The sequence below is a fragment of the Trichechus manatus genome, unplaced genomic scaffold, assembly GCF_000243295.1.
Source record: "Trichechus manatus latirostris isolate Lorelei unplaced genomic scaffold, TriManLat1.0 scaffold00101, whole genome shotgun sequence".
Lineage (NCBI taxonomy): Eukaryota > Metazoa > Chordata > Mammalia > Sirenia > Trichechidae > Trichechus > Trichechus manatus.
This window is the reverse complement of record NW_004444037.1, coordinates 9,917,446-9,928,488: the sequence shown is the minus strand read 5'-3', so window position 1 is coordinate 9,928,488 and position 11,043 is coordinate 9,917,446. Positions and strand designations below refer to the sequence as shown.

General features: G+C 38.6%; 1 long non-coding RNA gene across 1 annotated transcript; it reads right to left on the bottom strand.

The window, feature by feature from the left end:
• Positions 1 to 5,764: 5,764 nt before the first annotated feature.
• Positions 5,765 to 7,356, bottom strand: LOC111821732 (uncharacterized). Its single transcript, XR_002825075.1, has 3 exons — positions 7,301 to 7,356; positions 6,534 to 6,621; positions 5,765 to 6,025 (listed from the first exon to the last, which is right to left on the bottom strand). It is a non-coding gene; the product is annotated as an uncharacterized LOC111821732 (long non-coding RNA).
• Between the last annotated feature and the right edge of the window lie 3,687 nt (positions 7,357 to 11,043).

Genomic DNA, 11,043 nt, shown 5'->3' with positions numbered 1-11,043 from the left:
TATCTATGTTGTCCCTTTTAATTTTACAGAAAGCCAGAGAGCACTGATATGTAAATAAAACACCTAAAGCAACAGAACTCTTATCACTGACAATTGGGGTAATTTCCATGTTATACTGTTTCCCAAGGAAACATTCAGTACGCTATCAATCAAACACCTTACGTAGGTGATTGCCACAGGTATACGTATCATTCACAGAGCGTGGAGTAGAGAGTACCGGCAATTATTTTTAAGCAGGTTTTGAGCAAAAAAAAAAAAGAGCGAGAAAGAGAGACCATTAGAGAACTACAAATACATCAACGAAAAGGTGTAAAAACTGAACTCGGAATGTGATTGGCTAAAAAAAATTTTTAAGTGTTTATTATTTTCCTCTTTATTTCTTATGTAGAAAGTTCAACATCTTTAATAGAAATCAATACAATGTTTGTGCCTCCGTAACTCAAACTTTGACATTGGGCCCTAGTGAAAAGAAGAAACCTGCCTGATGGTAGACTTAAGATTTCTCCTGATGGCTCCAGGGAGAAGAGTCAAACAATATTATGACTGCCTTCTTTATTGCAATAAGATTTAGATACATAAAAAAGACATGTATGCAGAATTATTCCACCACTGGTCTGTCTGCCGTACTGTGGTGGCTTGCATGTTGCTATAGCGCTGAAAGCTATGCCACAGGTATTTTAAATACCAGTAGGGTCACCCATGGTGGACATGTTTCAGTGGAGCTTCCAAACTAAGACAGACTAGGAAGAAAGGCCTGGAAATATATTTCCAAAAAGTAACCAATGGAAACCTTATAGATCACAACAAAACAGTGTCTGATTCGCTTGCTTTGGACATGTCAACAGATGGGATCAATCACTGGCAGAGGACATCATGTTTGGTGAAGTAGAAGGCTAACAAGGGAAGGGAGACACTCAGTGAGATGGATTGGCACAGTGGCCACAAGAATGGACTCAAACATCTGACGACTGTGAAGATGACACAGGACCAGGCAACATTTCGTTGCTGTACGTAAGGCCGCCATGAGTTGGAGCCAATTTGACAGCACCTAGAAAGTAACAACATGCAGACTTCTCAGAGACAGGGATCTCACATCTTACAAGATATCACTATGGCTTCTATAAAATTTGTATGGTTAGATGATCAATGTCAGGTTAACATTTTAGTTCCTTGAGAGAAGAAAATGCCTTTTTTAAAACTTACATATAGATTTCACATTGTACATGAGAAGACACACAGAATCAACCTGGAGCATTTAGAAATAAAGTTGTCTTTGTCTTTGAAGCCTCTCACACTCTTTTTTGTAAATTCCTGGCTTCCTACCCAAAAGGTACCTGGCCCATCATAGGTGATTTAATAAATGTTTGTTGACTGAATGATGAAGACATTGATGATAATAATGCAGACTTTATCAGTGTTGTATTAAGAATCCATTTGTACACGAAGATGACTTCATCATGGTGGTATAATAGATAGGTCTGTCTCCCTATCCCTCATATACTGAAACTATTTGCTTCTTTGGAACTACAAAGAAGGAGGAAGAGTTTAAAATGTAGGACACAAAATCAATTATCATACTCCTAGGAATAGTTGCTAAATAAATAATTCAATGGAAAGAAAAAACATCATATACAAAGTATGTTTATAAGGTCATCATTGATAATAATAAAATAATTAAATGTTCAATATAAGAAAATGTTTAGGCAAAATATATCGATAGTATGAAATGTCAGGCTGTCATTAAAAATATCATGTTAATAAAATAGAAATGTGGAGGAACACTTATGAACAACATCAAATGAAAAAAGTAGAACACAATGCTTAATGCACCCTCTGATTGCAACTAAATAAAAATTATGTGAAAAAAATTGCAGGATTGAAAATAGAAATTATGGTTAACAATTATCAAAAAAAAAAAAAAAACCAGTTGCAGTTGAGTCGATTCTAACTCATGGTAATCCCATGTGTGTCAGAGTAGAACTGTGTTCCATAGGGTTTTTCAGTGGCTAATTTTTGAGACACAGATTGCCAGGCCTTTCTTCCGACATGCCTCTGGATGGACTCAAATCGTCAAACTTTCAGTCAGCAGCATTTTGGCATTAACCATTTGAGACTCCCAGTGACAACAGTTATCAAAGAGGTTCCTATGTGGTAGGTTCTGTTCTAAGTGTATTGGATTAATTCATCTAATTCTTACAACTGCATGAGGTAGGTACAGTTGTTATCTTCATTTTACAGATGAAGAAACTGAGGCAGAGAAGGTCTAATTTGCTCGAAGTCACACAGCTAGTGAGTGGCAAAGCCAGGATTGAACACAAGCAGTATGACTCCAGAGTCTACTCTCTTAACCATGCAAAACTGCCAGAGAAAATAATCTTTAAATGGTGGGTCATTTTTTAAAATATTTTCTTGTATAATGTTTTTATGTTGTCTTAATAGTAAGTAAAGAGCCAGAAAAGAAATCACAGAGGTAAAGCTACATTATACTTAGAAGAGACAGATACTGAGGTAAAGGTGTGAAACACATTGAGTGAAAGCATCTGGGTATGACCAAATTTTGTTTTGGATTGGGATCTAAATAGTGTTTCAGGAGGGTCCAATGTATCACCAACTTGATAGTTTACAAAGGTTTAGCTAAATTAGCTATTATAATAAAATGTTATTCTAAGCATTATTAGTAAATAAAAATTATACTCTGGCCTGAGGGCTCATACTTGTTATTTCCTCTGGTAGAATGCTCTACCCCCAGACATTTTTGAGGTTGGCTCCTTCTCAACTATGGTGGTTGTCAAAATGCAACCATTGCTACATTTGAGGGAGGCCAGCCAAACTTCTCACAGGTTGTTCTCAGTCAATGACTGAGCAGGGCAGGATTCTAAAGTAGATCCATCCTCGGGAGACACCGGCTTCCTTTGACGGGCTCTGGGGTTCCCTGACAGCCTTGAGAAACTCTTTTAGAACTACTGTTTAAGATACTTCCACCCAAACTTTCTTCTTTCTCTCTTTCACCTGGGGTCAGATCTGCATTGAAGTCTAAAGGCGCCAGCTTCATTCTCAGCTTCCTGTCTATTTCTCTAGGAAATCTCTTACATAGCTAATTCCTCCTTAGTATCTGCTTCTTGGAAGTCCCAGATCTTTGTTGTAGTTAGCTGCCATCCAGTCGGCCCAACTCGTGGCAACCGCATGAACAATGGAATGAAACACAGCTCAGTACGTTGTCCAGTCCTGAGCCATAATCTGTTGCAGATCAGTTGCAGATCGTTTGCAGATTAGACCATTGTGATACATGGATGGGGTTTTTATTGTTTAATTTTCTAAAGCAGATCGCTAGGCCTTTCTTCCTATTCCATCTTAGTCAGAAGCTCGCTGAAATCTGTTAAACATCATAGCAACATGAAAGCCTCCACTGATAGATCAATGGTGGCTGCGCATCAGTGGCCTTGGCTGGGAATTGAACCTGGTCTCCATGGAAGGCGAGAATTCTACCATTGAACCAGCATTGACTCCAGACCCAGATCAGCACATCAATATTCAGGTCTCAACTCAATGTTACCTCCTCAGAGAGACCATCTGAGACCACCCTATTTACTGTGCCCCTACCCACCATAACCCCCTATCCCCAAGCCCTCTCTGTCAGATGCTCTTGTTTCATGTCCTTTGTGGCACTTACTATATGGCTATTTGCTTACTTATTACATATGTTCATTGAGGTCAGAGCACTTGCCTGTCTTATTCACTGCTTTGTCTCTAGAGTCAGACCAGTGCTAGGCATATAGAGGATACTCCATAAATACTTGGTAAATGAATAACTGACCAAAAGCGCAGGGTAACATTCCATAGCAATAGTGAGGCTTGTAAATAATGAGGAAAAAAGTCATCATTAAGAAGTTTCAAAAATAAAGAGAAAATTCAAAAAAAAGAAGATGAAGCCAATGAACAAATATTGAAATATTAAAGGGAAAGGAAAATTCAAAGAAGGCCCTCAGCCAAAAAACGCATGTGAGTAAATTCAACTTATTATCAATTTTATTCTTAGCATAATAAAGAATATATTTGACACAAGAGCCAAACTTACACTTAATAGAGAAACACTAATGATCTTCCCCTTAAATACAAGAAGAAGCAAGGACTTCCTTTATTATCACTCATATTTAAGATGGTACTAATTGTATTTAAAGTTAGGGTTAAAGATCTCGACATTAATTAACTAGTCAAAAACATCCACAGTGAAAATTCCTTGGTGGAATTGTAGAGGATTGGTCCTCAGTTATACAGATTCAGAAACTCTACTTTGTACCCCTTGATCCAGAATTCAGCAGGCATTTGTTGTTTCATTTGCCTATCACCTCTTCCCACAGCTTCTGGAAACAGCACTTTGATTTTCATTTGGGTTACCTGCCCGCTTGCACTTCTTGCTAGGATCTCAGTAACAATGCCCTGCCCTGATGGGGGCAGCACAAAAGAAGCGGAGGGGGACTTGGGATGATAGGAGAAGGAGGATAGAAATGGAGAGGATTCAGGAAGACAGTCAACAGTAGAGAAGCAAGAAGGTTATTCCTCGGGGAATGGATGGCTGAGGGAGTTTAAAATTAGGTGGATCTAATATTGAATTTTTAATAGTTGCTCTGCTATGCCTTCTAACTCTCCTCCATTATCCCTAGAAGCCAGCTGCTGTAGAGTTGACCCCCGCACATGGTGACCCCATGTGTGTCAGAGTAGAAATCATAGGGATTTCAACAGCTGATTTTTCAGAAGTAGGTCACCAATCCTTCCTTCCAACGAGCCTTCTGGGTGGACTCAAACCTCCAATCTTTTGGTTAGCAGCTGAGTGTGTTAACTGCACCACCCAGGGACTCTATTATTGCTAAACATTCAGTAAAACTCTGCTGTACACAACTATCTTGTGCTTCCCTATTTTTTAGAGAAAATCAAGGAAGAGGTGCTATTTTGGATTGGTGTCCTAGAGGTAGAGAAAAGCTCTAAAGGAGGCAGGAAGGAAAGGAGCAGAAAATTGGAGGAAGAGGCAACGATACGAATATGAGAACATAAATCCCCAGAAATCTGAAGGAGAAAGGTCAATTGACTTCCCACCAACAACTGGACGAGAGCTCAAACCATTCGTTTCTGTAAAATTGAACTTAAGGCGTGATCACACAAAGAACTTGGAGACAAACAGGCAACTAATTCTTGAGTTAACACCTAGTCTGTGTTAGACCAAAGTGACAAATTCTTACTCACAGACTACTATCTAGAGAGTATCCTATCATACCCTGAGTTTTGTTAATCCTTTCTTTACACTCAGTTTAGCTGTTTTGACTCATTTCTTTATTTTTAATCTTAAGGATATACTCTGATATCCTTGACAAAAAATTGGTGTTTCCCAAGTCTCTACAACAATTTCACAAACTATCTTCTGCAGATGGCTAATTTAAGGGTGGAAACAGGCTGTTTTCAATTTCAGATGGTGATTTTTTTTCCTGGTATTTTCCCTAATTCTCTAGTCTTCTATACACTAAACTCCAGATTTAATTTTCTTAGATATGCTGCTAATAGATATTAGAGATGAGAAATAAATTAAAAGTATATAATATTGCAGAAAGAAATAAAAATGTCATTCTTTGCAACTGGCATGATTAGCTGTACCTAAAAGAGTGCTCAAAAATTACCAGTAGTAATAATTCTATGTGAGTTTTAAAAATACATGATATATAAAATTCATTTTTAAAAATCGTTTGCATTCCTTCACTTTTACAACCTCACCTCCCACTACAACACTTGCTCTTTATAGCCAACACTACTTGAATCATCATAAATAACAGTTTCTCAAATATGCCTTGCTTGTTTCATACCTCTGTGCTTTAGAACATGCTGTTTCTCTTCAAACGTGGATAACAGCTTCTCTTCCTTCAAGATTTAACTCAACCATCTCCTTCCCTGTCATCCCCAGAATTGGATGCTTTCTCCTCTCAGCTGCTTGTAAGCATTGCATTTTCCTTTCTGGTAGTCCTTCTCACATTGATTCTATCTGTAAATGAAGAGTTCTCAGAAATACTCAATATGTTTCTCTAATTACAGGCATGTTCCCATATTACAGACAATATATTTATACATTGTTTTTTTAATACCTATAAATACATACAGATTAATCTCATTTTATGCATTAGGTGTAATCCTAAAACTTCATGTATAAAAAATGCATATCCAGTCATATTTTTCCATTAATTTTCATTATAACTTTAGTGATATATCATCATATATGTTTGTGCATGTATACATATATATGTATGTGTACACATATATATGTAATAACTGTGGTTTAAACAAGTTTATTTTTCTCTCACATAAATCTGAAGATAAGAAGTACAAGGCTGTTCCCAAGGTTCCATGGTCATCATGGACACAGGCTCCTTCTATCTTTATTCTCCACCATTGTAGTGCCAGCTTCTATCAAGGTCTCTTCAAGTTCATTATGGCTTCTAGAGTTCCAGTTATTGCATCCATCACACAAGCAACAGGAAGGAAGAAGGGCATACCTCCAAGCTTAGTAATTTCCATCCAAAAGGTATCGCACAAAAATTCTGCTTATATTTCGTCAGCCAGAACTTAATCACCAAGCCACATCTAGATGCAAGGGAAACTGGGAGATATCATCTTTAATGCTAAGCAAATTGCCACCCATGTAAGACAAAATTCTGTTAGTAAGAAAGGAAAGTAAATCATAAGTAGGCAGCTGGCGAGCCCTGTCGCAAGGCTAAACCAAGCTTCTAGAGAGAACTCAGTTTTGCACTAATTTATCAGATAGTCTGAGTACCACGAGTTATCATTTCAAGCATAAGTAAATAGATGAATATCCTCTATAGTTTTCAGAGTATTCACTTCCAGTTTTTTTGTATAATTTAATTAAATTTAGCAATGATTAGACAAATATATCCATAGCCACAAATGTAACCAGTGTATGTTCAATTCTACTCCTGGTGTGAAAAGTACACAAGCTTCCCTTCCTCCTTGCTATGTCCTATTTTGAATCAAGTGGAATGTGCATGTGTATTTTGTATCCCAAAAATGTAATGAAACCATAGTAACGGAGTTAAATACATAAGAAACTATGTGAAATGCATCTTTAAAATCCAAATCTGACATTCTGCCAGTTTGTGAAGACATGAATAATTCAGTTGTAACAAATTTACAGATAAATAACCTTCCAAATTATACTTTAAAAGATTTTGTGTAAAGGATCATTGAGGAAAGAAACTTCAAGGTAGAAAAAAGGTAACTAACCCAATACATTGTGAAAACAAACCTTAAAATTTGAGCAAGTTGATGAGTTGTTGAAACCGACAAAAGCCTACTACCTCTAGCCAAAGGACCAGAAAAGGGGCCACCTAGCAAGACAGAAAACTTTTAGACAATAGCTGCTCTACTCCAGGCAAAAACCATAGAATAAATATTGGCCCCACCCTCACCAGCACCAAAAAGGCAAAGTGGGGAGTCTAAGGTCCCTCCTCGCAAGGCTGTAATGAGGTACCCCAACACACAGCCCCTTTCTGGGATGTGTCAGAGAAGGCTGAGTAGGAAGTCCAGACTTTCATCCACTCTGGATTTAGCCTTCCTCTCCCCTGCAGTGTCAGTGGACAGCATGTGAGGAGACTGGACTTCTACACAGCAGTAGCAATGAGCCCCTTCCCACTCTACCTTGGTTATCAATGGAGGCTGAATGAGAAATCTGGACTTTTACCCGCACTTGGCAGTAATGAGATGATGCTAACACTACTCTCCCTTCCTTGCCCCCACCACCCGCCCCCTTCCCACCACTGGAGCAGTGTCAAAAGAAGCCAGCTAAAACAGAAGGTTTAAATAAGATCCAGAGTCTCATAACATAATACCTAAAATATCAGGTTTCATCTGAAAGTTAAGAACCAGAAAGACCTCAAACTAAATAAAAAAGACAATAGATGCCAATACTAAGATGACAGAGATGTTAGAATTATTTGACAAAGATGTTCTAGCAGCCATCATAAATGTGTTTCAACAGCAGTTATAAAAACGCCTGGAACAAGTGAAAAAATAGGAAGTCTCAGCGAAAAACAAAGTATCAGCACAAAAGTAGAAGTATAAAGAGGAATGAAACGGAAATTTTAGAACTTGAAAAGACAATAACCAAAGGAACAAAAAAAAAAAAAAAGCATAATGGATGGGTTCAATAGCAGAATAGAAGACAAAGAAAAGAAATAGTGAACTGGAAAATAGAACAATAGAAATTATCCAATCTGAACGACAGCACTGTGTCTGTAAGCACATCCTCATCTAGGAGAAGAGTAAAGATTGGTTTTGTTTCTAGCCCACCAAGAAGGATTAATCTGAATGATTGTAGATGGAGAGATAAGGGCCAGCTTTGTGTAGAGAAGAGGAAAGGCGAGAACTGAAGCAACTGATGTCCCAATTCATATCCTTTGTACCTCACATCTGAATTCATTTAAGTCTAGAGCTCCCAGTCACTTTACACTGGCAACTTTGCTTTCTGCTCTGGGGCTCCAGTTAACGCCCCTTTCTTAGTTTCTTAGCGCTGCTTTACCACGAGTGGGTGGCTTTAAAGAGATTTATTTTCTTACAGTTCTGGAGGCTAAAGGTCCAAATCGAGTTCTCAGCCCCATCGATTCCTTCCTTGTCAGTAGCCTGGGCATTCCTTAGTTACATCTGTCTTACCTGGTTGGTGCTTGCTTGTCTCTGTGACTAGGCTGCTCTTTATATCATTCAGAAGTGATTAGGTTTAGGACACACCCTACACTGATATGGCCTCAATAACATAACAAAGAAAGCTCTTTTTCCAACTAGGATTACATCCACAGGTATAGGGATCAGGACTCCAATACATATTTTGGGGGGACACAGTTTAATCCATAACATCCCCTAAGAGCAACCTATAAGGGAAAATAGCTGATGTATATATACATTTTCCACCTTCAGGCATTTGAGCAGCAATTCAGGAAGGCATTTAGTAGGCTGTTCAGGAGATTTCAGCGGAATCAAACTCTTGCTGCCCAGAGTTTGATCCCATAACACACCCTCATATTGACTTTTCCTCCTTCCCTGTCTCACTCTCCCAAGTACCTCAACTCTGGTTCCCTAGGATCACCCTGTATGTCCTGCTTACACATAAGTCTTTATCTCAAACTCTGCTTTTGCATGAACCCAACCTGAGACAGAGCCTACTCCTAGACTCAAAGTAGGATCTAGAGTTTGAAAGGATTTCCAGGAATAGCAGCTGTCAGGTTCTCACTCATATGCAGCACCCAAGATGGGGATAAGCCACTCCTCCAAGTGAACTCAGGGATACACCAAGCAGAAGTCTATGTCATTCACCACAGCCTTGACCACCAGAAGACCAGCAATCCACAGCTACATCAGGGGAAAGAATCAATGGCAATGTAGTCAATGTCCAAGGACTAAATGTAAGACCCTTCCCAAAATTCGTGGGATTACATTAGTTTGTGATTCTTGCATGATTCCCTGGAGGGGGGTAAACCAGTAATTTGCTGTCTAGTCAATTCCAACTCGTGGTGACCTATGTGTGTCACAGTAGAACCCTGGTCCACATAGGGTTTTCAGTGGCTGATTTTTCAAAAGTAGAGCATCAGGTCTTTCTTCCTCCAACCTTTTGTTCAGCAGGCAAGCACGTTAACAGTTTGCACCACCCAGGGACTTCAGAGGTGGGTAACAAGCTTGAATAATAACTGAGGTTTCATTTCAGGCAACGTAAATGTGTGAGGGTTCAAAGCAGATGACTTTTGGTTTAAAGAAATTAGGAATACGACATGTCTTACACCCTGGTGCTATGGACTTATTAACGGCTGCAATCGGTTGTATAAGAAACGAAGATCAAGGTATGTTTCACACCATCTTCCAGAGGTCCTCATCCACAGGTACTCAGCCAAATGAACTCCAAATTAGGGAGAATTTTTACTACTTGTGTTAATAAAATAGAAGAAACATTTTTGCCTCTTCCCTTTTCCCCCAAGACTAATTTAAATACAGAAAAAAATAAAGAAGTTAGGAACAACTCCATTTCGCTGTTTTTCTAACATTGCATGTGATTTCATGTAACTGATAACACATTGATAGCCAGGCTTGTTTAGTTCAACTTAATTCTTGGCTTCTGAACAGCAGTGGGAACAAAGCCCACAGGAAAATTTGGCCTGCCAGACACATTTTTGTTACTTATTAGGAAATCTGCTGGAAGAACTGATGGCAGCCTTCACTCTTTTCTATGAGGTAAAAACTACTATCTTTCTCCTTTAAAAGGAATTTGTACCTCTATGTGCTAATTTTGAGTTCGTCTATTTTGAAGTTTTCAGATATCTACTAGAAATTGTCCTCTGTGAAATTCCTTCTTAATCGCCTGCGAAATTTCATCGAATTAGTACCTTGTGTATATCTTCACCTTTGCATCTAGCTGGGAGACACTTACCGAATTGTTGAGTGAGTAAGTAAACAAATAAATGTGTCTTTGGGGAAGAAGGTAGGTTAATGAACTCAATTCCATTTTGAAAACAGTCTTTATCCTAGATGGCTAAGGCTGTTTTTCTACTCTGTGTAATTTCTTGCATATTAACTTTAAAAGAAATAAAGTCTTAAGAAGAACTCTTCTACGTTATTTAAGCTGAAAGTTCTTGAATATCCTTCCATAATGCAACTAGAGTCCTCAGGGGTTGATAACAACATTCAAAAGGACATTTCAGCATATTACCTACTCCTCTCAAGGCTCCTAAGTATGGGCACTTTGATAAAGTGTGGATAGCAATGTAGTGTGAGAATGCGGCTAGGGCAGGTATAGGTGACATCAGAAGCAAACTGCCACATCTTCCTCCTGTGGAGTGGCTGCTGGGTTCGAACCACTGACCTTTGCAGAGAGGTGGCAGAGAACAGAGCATTGCCTTAAACACTGAGGCGTCACACTTTATGAAACACTGCCATAGGAGTTTCTACAGTCTAAACTGATATTGGGGGATCCATAATCATCTTAGACTAAAACCAAATCTTAGACTA